The sequence below is a fragment of the Crassostrea angulata genome, chromosome 1 (assembly GCF_025612915.1).
Source record: "Crassostrea angulata isolate pt1a10 chromosome 1, ASM2561291v2, whole genome shotgun sequence".
NCBI classification, from domain to species: Eukaryota; Metazoa; Mollusca; class Bivalvia; order Ostreida; family Ostreidae; genus Magallana; species Magallana angulata.
The window spans coordinates 34,567,574-34,578,291 of record NC_069111.1 but is presented as its reverse complement, the minus strand read 5'-3'; the positions used below and the strand labels follow the sequence as shown (position 1 = coordinate 34,578,291).

At 33.6% G+C, this 10,718-nt stretch overlaps 1 pseudogene; it reads right to left on the bottom strand.

The window, feature by feature from the left end:
* Window positions 1-178: 178 nt before the first annotated feature.
* LOC128179418 (retinoic acid receptor alpha-A-like) lies at window positions 179-9,977 on the bottom strand (annotated as a pseudogene).
* Window positions 9,978-10,718: the final 741 nt, after the last annotated feature.

The following is a 10,718-nucleotide window of genomic DNA, read 5'->3' as shown; positions in this document are numbered from 1 at the left end:
TTATAACTCAGTGAAATATATCATGGGACAAAATTACATTAATATACATGTACATATATAATTATATATGTACAATTACCAGCATATACAGGAAAAGTTGCTGGAAAATGATGTGTCCGCTGCAAGAAAGTTCTATTATCATACATTTCATCTTTCATAAAAAAAAAATTAAAATAAATCTTTAATGTGTACTTTTATTCAAATCAATAACATTTCAATTTTCATATTATAAGTCAATAGGTATGTACATGCATTAGAAAGAAAGTGTACTAAAATCATACAAAACAGCATTCAGATTTGCTAATAACAAAATCATTCATTTATGGTCATCTGTACAAAATTTGAATATGAAATTGAATGCTTCACTACTTGATGAAAACATGACTTTAACAATTGCATAGAAAAACAAACAGTGGTAATTATAATCATCTTCTAGCTGTAGGAATGTAATTGGTAAAAGCAATTTTGGCACAAAATGTACAGCCAGTCTTAATGAAGCACAAAATATATCAGGAGAAAGAGTTGTTATCAATGGAAAATACCAATGTACATACGTGGAGAACGTACAACAAATAAATGCTGTTCAACCTTGAACTTCAGTGAACTGCTATACCAGTTATTGTATATTCTCTGTCCATGTTTTCTTTTGCATGAAATATTTAAAATAAATTGGAGTCATGGGGTTAAAATATTACTGTACAATAAAAATAAAGCAACCCCATGTACTCTTAGATATCCAATCAAATAAAACAAATCATTGGCCACCCATTACTCAAGAAACTGTTATATTATTTATATGTGTAGCCAATTTACTAACGTATATGAATCTTTTGGGTACCATATATCTCACCTCAGGGTCATGGGTTCTACTAATTTTTCAATGCAAGTAAATTGTATCCATTGCAGCATCTATAGCAAGCTTCAACATCACATTTTCAAACAAATTATGTATGTATGTGTAAGAAACATTTCTAGCTTAGGATTGTCTTTAATTAAAAAAAAAGCTACATGCAACCATATCATTCTATCTAGTAGAAATACATGATTGTATACATTAAATGTTATATCTTTTAATCTCTCACCCATACTTTTGCAGAATGATTTTTAAATTAAGAAATTAAGGCATATAAATGAAAGAATACAGGGTTTTATTAATGAACATACACAATTTCTGTAAAGTAAAAAATTGTTTTGAACATACAAAATTACACTGAAAGAGATACTGGTTACTACTGGTCCCAAATTACTCTTGTATACTGGTACATGTACCGGTACATGTTTATTTAGAACCATTTTAACAAGGCCTTGGAATTTCAGTAGGATGTAACTATCTACTTCATGCGTCAAAACAAGTTAAAATGACGTGGTTTCAAGCGAAATATGCACCGATTGCGAAGTCTTTGCTTAAAAGCGAGACAAATCTTGTTAATTTCAGAGCGCCATGGCTGAGTGGCCAGCAATGAAATAGACAGACCTACGTCACATTGCTGTTTGACACAACTACCCAAAGTCCAAGCTCTTGTTAAAATGGTTCTATTATTAGGAAGACTTGACCAAGTTCGAACCAAATGCCGATCAAATGCGGTAAATGAAATACATGTATGCATTTCACTCTGTATATCAGTATGATAATGTAATTCTACTACAAGTTCTATAGTATACATATATGCCACTGTCCTTTATTATCAAACATGTTTTGCATAGAGGACACAAAGTAATTTAAATTTGTCTTTAAAAGATTGAAGAAAAACACTTGATTGTCCATTTGATAACTGTATAAACAAATCAACTTGTAATTGAAGGAATAATTTTTTGTCATGCATCCATACAGGAAATCACTTATATCTTGGCCTTATTCAAGATAAGTCTTAAAAATCAATTCCAAATATAAGGATCAAAAGATTGAAGAAAAATTTCATTTTATTTCAACAATTATAATTGTTTTAAACTTCAGTGGTCAAATGACCCGTCATAAAACAGATTACTGTGGAATCATCATGATCGTGGGGGACCAATGTTTGTGGCTTTCATGGATAATCCTTTACATCCCCACGAACTTATTAATACAATAATTTTTTAAATATTTATTAAAATTTTCTTGATTACACCACCAACAAAATTACGTTCCCATGAACGAGGAAAATTTTGGCAACCAACGAACATTGATTCCACAGTCAATTCCCCAATACCTGAACACAGATTCAGTGTATGGCTGATATGACATAAACATTTTCCAACAATTATGTGGAAGAGACCCAGATTAAATTTGTTTCATCGAGATCGAGAAACAGCATCCCTCTTACTTACATAGATCTTATTCACCTTCATCAACATGCAGTTTGTGATGGCAAATGTGACATGATAAAAATATTTAGTCATCATAAATTAACATGTCATCACAAACCATTGACATGACAATTACCAGTAGCACCATGCCAAACAAAACAAATTTGAATGTACTGGTAATGGCACATACATTTAAATTTTTGGAAGTCTGAATGTATTGAGACAGAAAAATGATTTGCTCCTCTAAAGGACTAATAAAAATGAACAGAAAGAGACAGAATATTTGGCATTGAGAACTATCACCATAACTTTGTCTATGGTTAGCATATAAATGTAAATGTCCATAAAAAAAGCTGAACAAAAATAAATTTATGAAAAAAAAAAATCTTTTAAAAAGTGTCTTCGAAACTCTCAAGATTTCAACATGCCCTTGTTTAATAGGACTCGACCCTCAGAATATTGTCAGCTAGTCTTCAGACATGACATGGAATCTTCGAGGGCCTCGTAAATGAGGGGATGGTCCTTCATGATGTCCATTGTGTAGTCGTCGTACTGGCCTTTAATGGTTCTCTGCTGATGTTGCTCACTTATGTCACGCAGGTCTGTGAGTAGCTGAAGGCACTGAGAAAACTTCCTGGGTTCTTCCGGATGGAAGTGCTCCACAAGGTACTGTAGACACTGAATTAACTTCCACTGGACCGACTCAACTATGGGAGCAGATTCTAACTCACAGCGATCTGAAATCAAGAGATTCATCTCATTTGCTAAAATGATACAATGGAGTATCTGAGTTGAATATTATACATGTAGAATACCGGTATATCATAGTTTATCAGAATTAGAATTGCCAAGGAGATCAATGGATAATTGAAATCAGACAGGTGTTGTACTACAAAGCTGTCCAGTACAGACACAAGGGGTTGAAGTTGTTGGTGTAACACCATTACCCTGCTTACATTTAGGCTACATGCACTGCATGTATGGCTCGATGGTTAAAGAAGGATAGCACAAGGCCAAAACAGTTTTTAGTGGGGCATAAAATATAGCAGAGATTTATAGAATGTAACATAATAATACAAAGAGGAATTTTTTGTAAATCAACTTTTATACACATACTACATATATACCGGTACTAGACAGTATGTTGGCATTTGATGTCAGTTTTATTCTTTTAGATAATAAACAGTGTACATGGGTTCATGCATTGGCAAAGCTAGTCTTTGTGAACCAGTTTAGCACTGGTAAATCCAAGATAAAGTTATATTGAATAAAAGTTTTTTAACATTACCTCTGATTACCAGGTAAATATGGTAAATATAAAATTCAACTTGTTCAATATTAATCCCAATTCCTCTTGAGGACCAACATACATTATACTTGTATAGAAGAGGAGTGCCAAAGATGCAAAATAGCAATGATCTGTTCATATGTCCAAACAAAGAAACAAGAGGCCCATGGGCCCATCGCTCACATGAGGAACAATAAGTATGATAAAATCAGCTTAATGGAGTCATAATACAAATATCTGGACAAAGTACAATAATACACATAGATCCTGTATAAATAAAATCCATTTTTCCCCTGGATATTCTTATGTTTATAATCATTAGTCCGTTTTCTAACAGGATGATTTTATAGTCATATCATATGTTGAGTACTGCAGTTCTCAAATAGCTCCTTAACAATTGCTTATATATGAGATATAAAGCTACATCAAACTCTGAACCTTCTTGTGAGGCTGAAGAATTGTCCTGGAGCCAAAGTCTTAACAATTATAAAGAATCATCTGGCTGATTAGTTTCTGGGAAGAAGATTTTTAAAGATTTATTCTATATATTCCTATGTAAAACTTCGACCCCCAATGGTGGCCCCACCCTACCCCTGGGGGTCATGATTTTCACAACTTTGAATCTACACTACCTGAGGATGCCTCCACACTAGTTTCAACTTTCCTGGCTGATAAGTTTCTGAGAAGATGATTTTTAAAGATTTACTCTATATATTCCTATGTAAAACCCTTGAAACAGGGTGTGGCCCTTATTTTCACAACTTTGAATCCCCTTTGCCTAAGGATGATTTGTGCAAAGTTTGGTTGAAATTGGCCCAGTAGTTCTTGAGAAGGTGTTGAAAATGTGAAAAGTTTACGGACAGAAAGACAGACGACAGACAAAATGTGATCAGAAAAGCTCACTTGAGCTCAGATGAGCTAAAAAAAAATAGAGCAAGGAACTTACCTCTTGAAAACAAAACAATCCCTCTGAGAATAATGACCTCTTGATACATTAAGTCCATATCTTTCAATGTGCAGAACATTTTCAACAGCTCCTCTGAAGCAGGTTTTCCAAATATTTTTTCATTATTTTCCAATGAAACCTGGATTTCGTGTCCAATAGTAGCATTTATTTCAGGATGATAGTGTGTAAAATGTCCAAGAACCCAATATTCATGCTCCCCATCTGAGAAAACAAGATAAAATTACCTGTAAGTCTGAAATATTGCGATAACTTTTCCCAGTATACTGTAATATTTTCTCATGCATCCAAGGCTTTGATTTCTTCTCTGAGAGCAAGCAATTTGAGTGTTCTGCATTTTTGATTTCTTTGGTGGTGTGGGGGGAGGGCAAATGATTTCTGCAGAAATCAAACTGCTTAGACATGATGTACTAGTCTATAGAATTCCACGATTCAACAAGTTTGCATCAAATGTCGAGTCACTCAGCCAAATTGTTAATAGCATAGTTTTATTTAATTTTACATACCAGTATGTCCTAAAAAAAGCAAAATTTTAAAATCTGCCAGACGATTTTACGTGGATATAAATTCCTCGCGTTTAATTAGGAATCTACCGTAATTCAGTGACTGACTACTTATACACTCCTAGTGTAAAAAAAGCTTTTGCTTATAAATACACGATGTTTCAGATACTAGTAAAGTTTACCAAATTTGTAAGAATGAAAATTGTTCAGGTTTAAATAGTTACACATTCTATTTAGAAAATACAAAAACTATGACTGAGCCATCGATGGCACTGATGTTTCCATAGTATACAATGAAAATAAAACTTGGTATTCTTAATATAGACAACATAAGATTGCAAAAAATTCAAATACCATCTGTCTAGAGATGTACATAACTCACATTTGACAAGGTTGATTTTGTCATTCATACTCAGAGTGTTGAAGCCCTCCAAACATTTAGCGAATGTGATGAACTTCATCAGGGACCTCTCTCGGTGGCTGAAGATCTTTTTTATGAACTCCAGCCTACCGTCCACATCTATACCAGTGGCCCGGTACACCTTTTCAAACTCTTCCTTATCCAGCAGACTCTTGATTCCAAAAACATCTTCTTGTACCTTCTTTGAAGCCTATAAAACCCCCCAAAAATTAGTACAAGTGACCAATCTTCAGCCTGGTGGCTACAGCACTCCAGACCCTACACTCCTATATATACACTGGACGAGTTCAGAGGCAGCGATAACACAAATACAGTTACTGGTAAATTTGGTAGCTCGAACACTGATATCTCAAATACAATGGAGATGTTGAAGGGATTTTGAGTCCCAAACACTTAAACTTAAGGTATTTTACCCTTGATATCTCGAATACCAGGATATCTCGATGTTTTCAACCAGTCCCATCTAGTTCGAGATAACGAGGTTTGACTGTACTGTAAACCAATGTTTTATGTGCAAGAAAATTTTGTGAGAACCAAGAGGGACTCTTTATCACACACATTTTCTGCTAGAACCCAGAAATTTTAATGCCTCTAATAATTGATAGTTATTATCAATGTCTGCTTGACTGCAAAATAGTATTTACCGCTAACAAGTTTATCACTAGTCTAGTTAAGGTATCCGATGTGCAATTGAGCCAGAGAGCTCGGGTTTTTTCCGGGATGAGCTCGGTAGATTACGGAGCTTGAAATAAATTTTCAAAAAGTCGCACTATTTTTGATCTGACATAATAAACGATAAAGAACAAACAATTGATGCATAAAGTCAAGCAATATTTTTTTCCTTAATTTTAAAACGAGTTTTTTTTAACTTATCCCTCTTGCGCTGATTGTGACGTTGTAGTAGCTTTACGTCATTTGCCGTTATATGACGTTATTTTTTTCCCGCGGCGCTCTTGCAATAACTTGAAGAAAAAAATCCTAATTCATAGAGTAAAATTGCAGTACACAAGTCACGTATTTCGTCGAAAAATACTGAGTAGGTCGTTTTTAAAATCATTGATTTCATAGATATTGTGACTGTGCATAACCTGAATTGGGGTAGTCTGTTAATCGTATGGCCCTATTCAATTTGTTCAATTTTTTGTATACCTAATTTCATTATACATACAAAGTGTTTCGGACCTAACATTTGTATAACGGCGTAATCCTACTAACTACTTTTAATAAGTACCATGCATACGGATTTCGTGGCTAAAATGCTTGTACACGTTTATTGTAATTATTGTGTTAAAACATCTCCTTGTTATTTTCCGTAAATCAAGTTAACAAGAGTCAAATAATGAAATTTCTAATCATGCATTATTTTTTCATCAGGATTCCAAACAATTTTCTTCTCTCGCATTTCATATTACATGTATGTGCATGAACGGTACATTTTTTACTTTTTCGAAATCGCTGGATTTTATATCATTCAAATAATACTATTAAATACTGATTCCGACTGCTTTAAAGTCAATTCGTTTCATTTTGCTGTTTACATAAAAGAGGCGCGTCACCATCCAATGAAATCAAATACTCGAGATTTGATTGACAGGTTCAGTCAGATAGCCGATGTCCGATGCATGTTATGTGTGGTATTTGTACAAAATATTATCGTGTAAAAAATGCATGCTCATTACAACATCACAGCGTCATTTATTGTTGATTCATATTTTGTTATAACTGTGTAAAGCATGTTGATGTATTGTGCATTGTACCGATACGGAAACATCGTAGTCAGACTTTATCGACAGTCTCCATTTTAAAACTGACTTAATTTTTTTGTTAAAAAAGGATTCAATTTTGAGTAAAAGATAACACAATATATATTGTTTTCTACGAGTAAAAGGTTTGGAATGAATTCTAATAAAACATTTCACACGGTTCTTGCACGCTTTGTTCGTAACGCTTTACACACCTGATGTGACCCGCAATTCACGACTTCGTTGTATTAGTAACAATATTTTTTGTGCAAACATTTTGCTGATTGAAAAAAAAATGAACAATTTAGATATTTAATTCTAGAATTACAAGTTCTCAATCGTAAAAGAAAATTACCAGGTAACGGGAATATGCGTTGGATTATGAATGCGACGGCTAACGTTGGGGGGGGGGTAAAAATCGTGCGAGTCGTCATGGTCATTGTAAAAAAAAATTCGCAAAAATAAAAAAAGATACTGATAAAGGTAATCAATTTATTTAAAAACTTTATTTTTATTTAAATATGTTAGTAATATTTATTTGATAAATATTATTAATGATTACTCATGTTTTCATCAAAGAAAAGTAGTTTTTTACCATGCGTGATTTGCAGAGCTAGACTTACTTCCCCAAAGTGATTTGGCGGGAAAAACATCTATTTTTAGAAACTACATATCCTTACCTATCAAACGAGTACATTGAATATATACCTTACCAGGCATCATTTTTTGGTCAATTGTACATCGGATACCTTAAATATGAAATTATGTCATCAATTTACAGTATATGGTTTACAGTATAGCTTAAAAAGTACTTACAAGAAACTTCTCTTCAAGGTATTGTTGGTGCTCCTTTTCAAAGTATTTCTTAAAGTTGGGATAAATTGTGTCATGAGCTTTCACCAAAGTCTGTATTAAGCACTGAATTTGCCTCTCCGACAGAGTCACATTTTCGGCACCCATGGCCAGTTCATCACAGCTGACCTGACATAGTCTCTTTGAGCCCGGTGTCATTACACATTCCTCCGGCACATCGATCGTGTCACGAAGTCGAACTTTCTTTTTCGGTGGTAGATTACCTACAGGTAATCCCATTGTATTCAAAATCAAAAGTTATAAACATGATAGGAAACCAAAGGAAGTAAAAGTATTACATTTCATGGAGACGTTTCCATCCTTTTTTCATTTTTGTGTCTCGATCATATTTGGATAAATAATCCTCTTTTATGATGTAAAAAAAGTTTTAAAACTATAATAATTGTTATGAAAGAAAAAATTGTTCACTGGATTCACAATCTGAAGATTTGCAGGAGATAGGGGGCTAAGATTTTAATTCATATGTCAAATAAAAGAATTTAAAATTAAGAACAGACTGAAAAAAAAATATAATGATCAATATAAACTCACAGTCTGGGGAGTTCAACCCGTTATCGGTTGAGAGAAGGGATAGAGCCATGTCACTATCACAGCATGATGTTACTCCGCGGACACTTTGTCCCATTGATTGGCTGTATTCCTCAGTCTCCATGTCACATGGTCCAGTGTTTGCCGAGGGGTCCGGACAGGTCTGTTTAGCTGGCTTGTTTTTCTGGCTGTCAACCGATACCTCTACTGCTGTCTTATTGGCCAGCCTCTTTACCTCCAAAATGGTGTTTGTCCGAAGCTCTATTGTATAGCGTCCTTGTCTCACAGCTTTTCAAAATGACAAGTACTCAATACAATATTTTACTTTAAAAGGACACGGTCAAGATATGAACTGAATAGTTTGAAACAGTGCTAAACTATCAAGGTATTTCTAATTCCTAATTGGTTATTGTATGTAGCAATACTTTCAAACCAAAAATCATCTATCATTGCTTTTAAATCTTTACAATTGCTTCATGAAACTGACCACTCTTAGACATTCCAAGATCGAAGCATTTCTGAAGTCGACAGGCAGAGCAGTTTCCTCTCTTCTGTGCTGTTATTTCACAGCTATTTTCTTTCAGACAGGCATACTTGTTTTTGTCTGTTATAGCTCTTCTGAAGAAGGCCTGCAAATAAGGTACAGCAATTGTAGACAGAAATCATCATTCTCTATTATTACTTATCACAGAGTTTAAATCCTTGTGTACTCCAGATACTAAATAAACTAAAGTACTCACTCAATATATTGTATGTATACATGTACATTCAAACAGATACCTGAAATTTCATTTAACAAACTATTAACAATATCAATAATATCAGAGTAGACTTTTAACCCCAAGCTAGTTTTCAGTGTTAACCTCATATCATTAATTTTGACCTATTAACATGATTAATGTGAAAGTAAAATATGAATAAGCAATATGGCAATTGGTAGGCAATTTTTCCTATAGCAGTGGTTACTTCTTACAGACCTGGTACAATACATGTATTTACCTCCAATATGTTACTGGACATGTACAATGTACTATCCAATTTTATACATGTACATGTGTAAACCCAAATTACACACTTTATAAATTTATATCATGCTCAAAATAGGATAGCTAGGAACCACCAAGTTTATATGGAGTATGTAAAGAAAAAATGCTGCGTAAAAACCATCTTAAATTTTTTATATTACATGTACCAGTACATGTATCTACCTTGCAAGGCTCGCAGGTGTGGACTCCATAATGAATCCCTGTAGCATTTCCCGAGCAGACTTTACAGGGAGGGAATGTCAGTCGTTCTTTGGAATCAGCTTTTTTTTTTTTGGTCTTTTGTTGTTTTTTATCAGTAGAAGCTGTCTTGTTTTCTTGATGTTCATCTTCCCCTAACATCTTACTCCATTATATCTCAGCAAGTCAACTGTAAATAATGAGATTTAGAGAAATAAATCATAAATACACTCAGTCTGTTTCAATACTGTTTTGATTATTATTTCTTAAAGATTTAGCAATTAAGATGTGAGAAAAACTGAACCTCAACTAAGAAAATTCATAATCATAACAAGAGGCCTAGGGGCCACATTGCTCATATGAGCCAACAACCATTGCTTGCAAGATTTATGCATATACACATGGACTTTCAAATTATCTCTTTTTCTTCATTTGCAGAAATTTGGTTTGATTAATTACCACCTAAGAATACTTCCATTTGAAGATGACTGCTCATTTCAATTGAAAAAATACCCTAGAATTTGAAAAGAGTATATTTTTCAAGTATATATGGTAATATGATATGAATTTTATTACACACCCCTTGGGTTTATGATACACAGGCAGGAGAATCTGAAATGTCACACTCTTATTGGATGAAACATGGCACATTACTGCAGAATATATCTCTATGTCCATCTGGTAAAAATTAATATTCAGCAATTTAGTGGATGCTTCGCCTAATCAACTCGGCTTTTCATAATATTTAGTACAGAAACCTAGTTCTGTAAGTTCTTAAAAGGACTTGGACACCATTTGACTTAAAATTCTTAAATTTTATTTTTCCATTTTCAATGTTTATACTGATAAATATAGAAGTTTATAATGCTATGTCAAAATTTGAAAGTCAA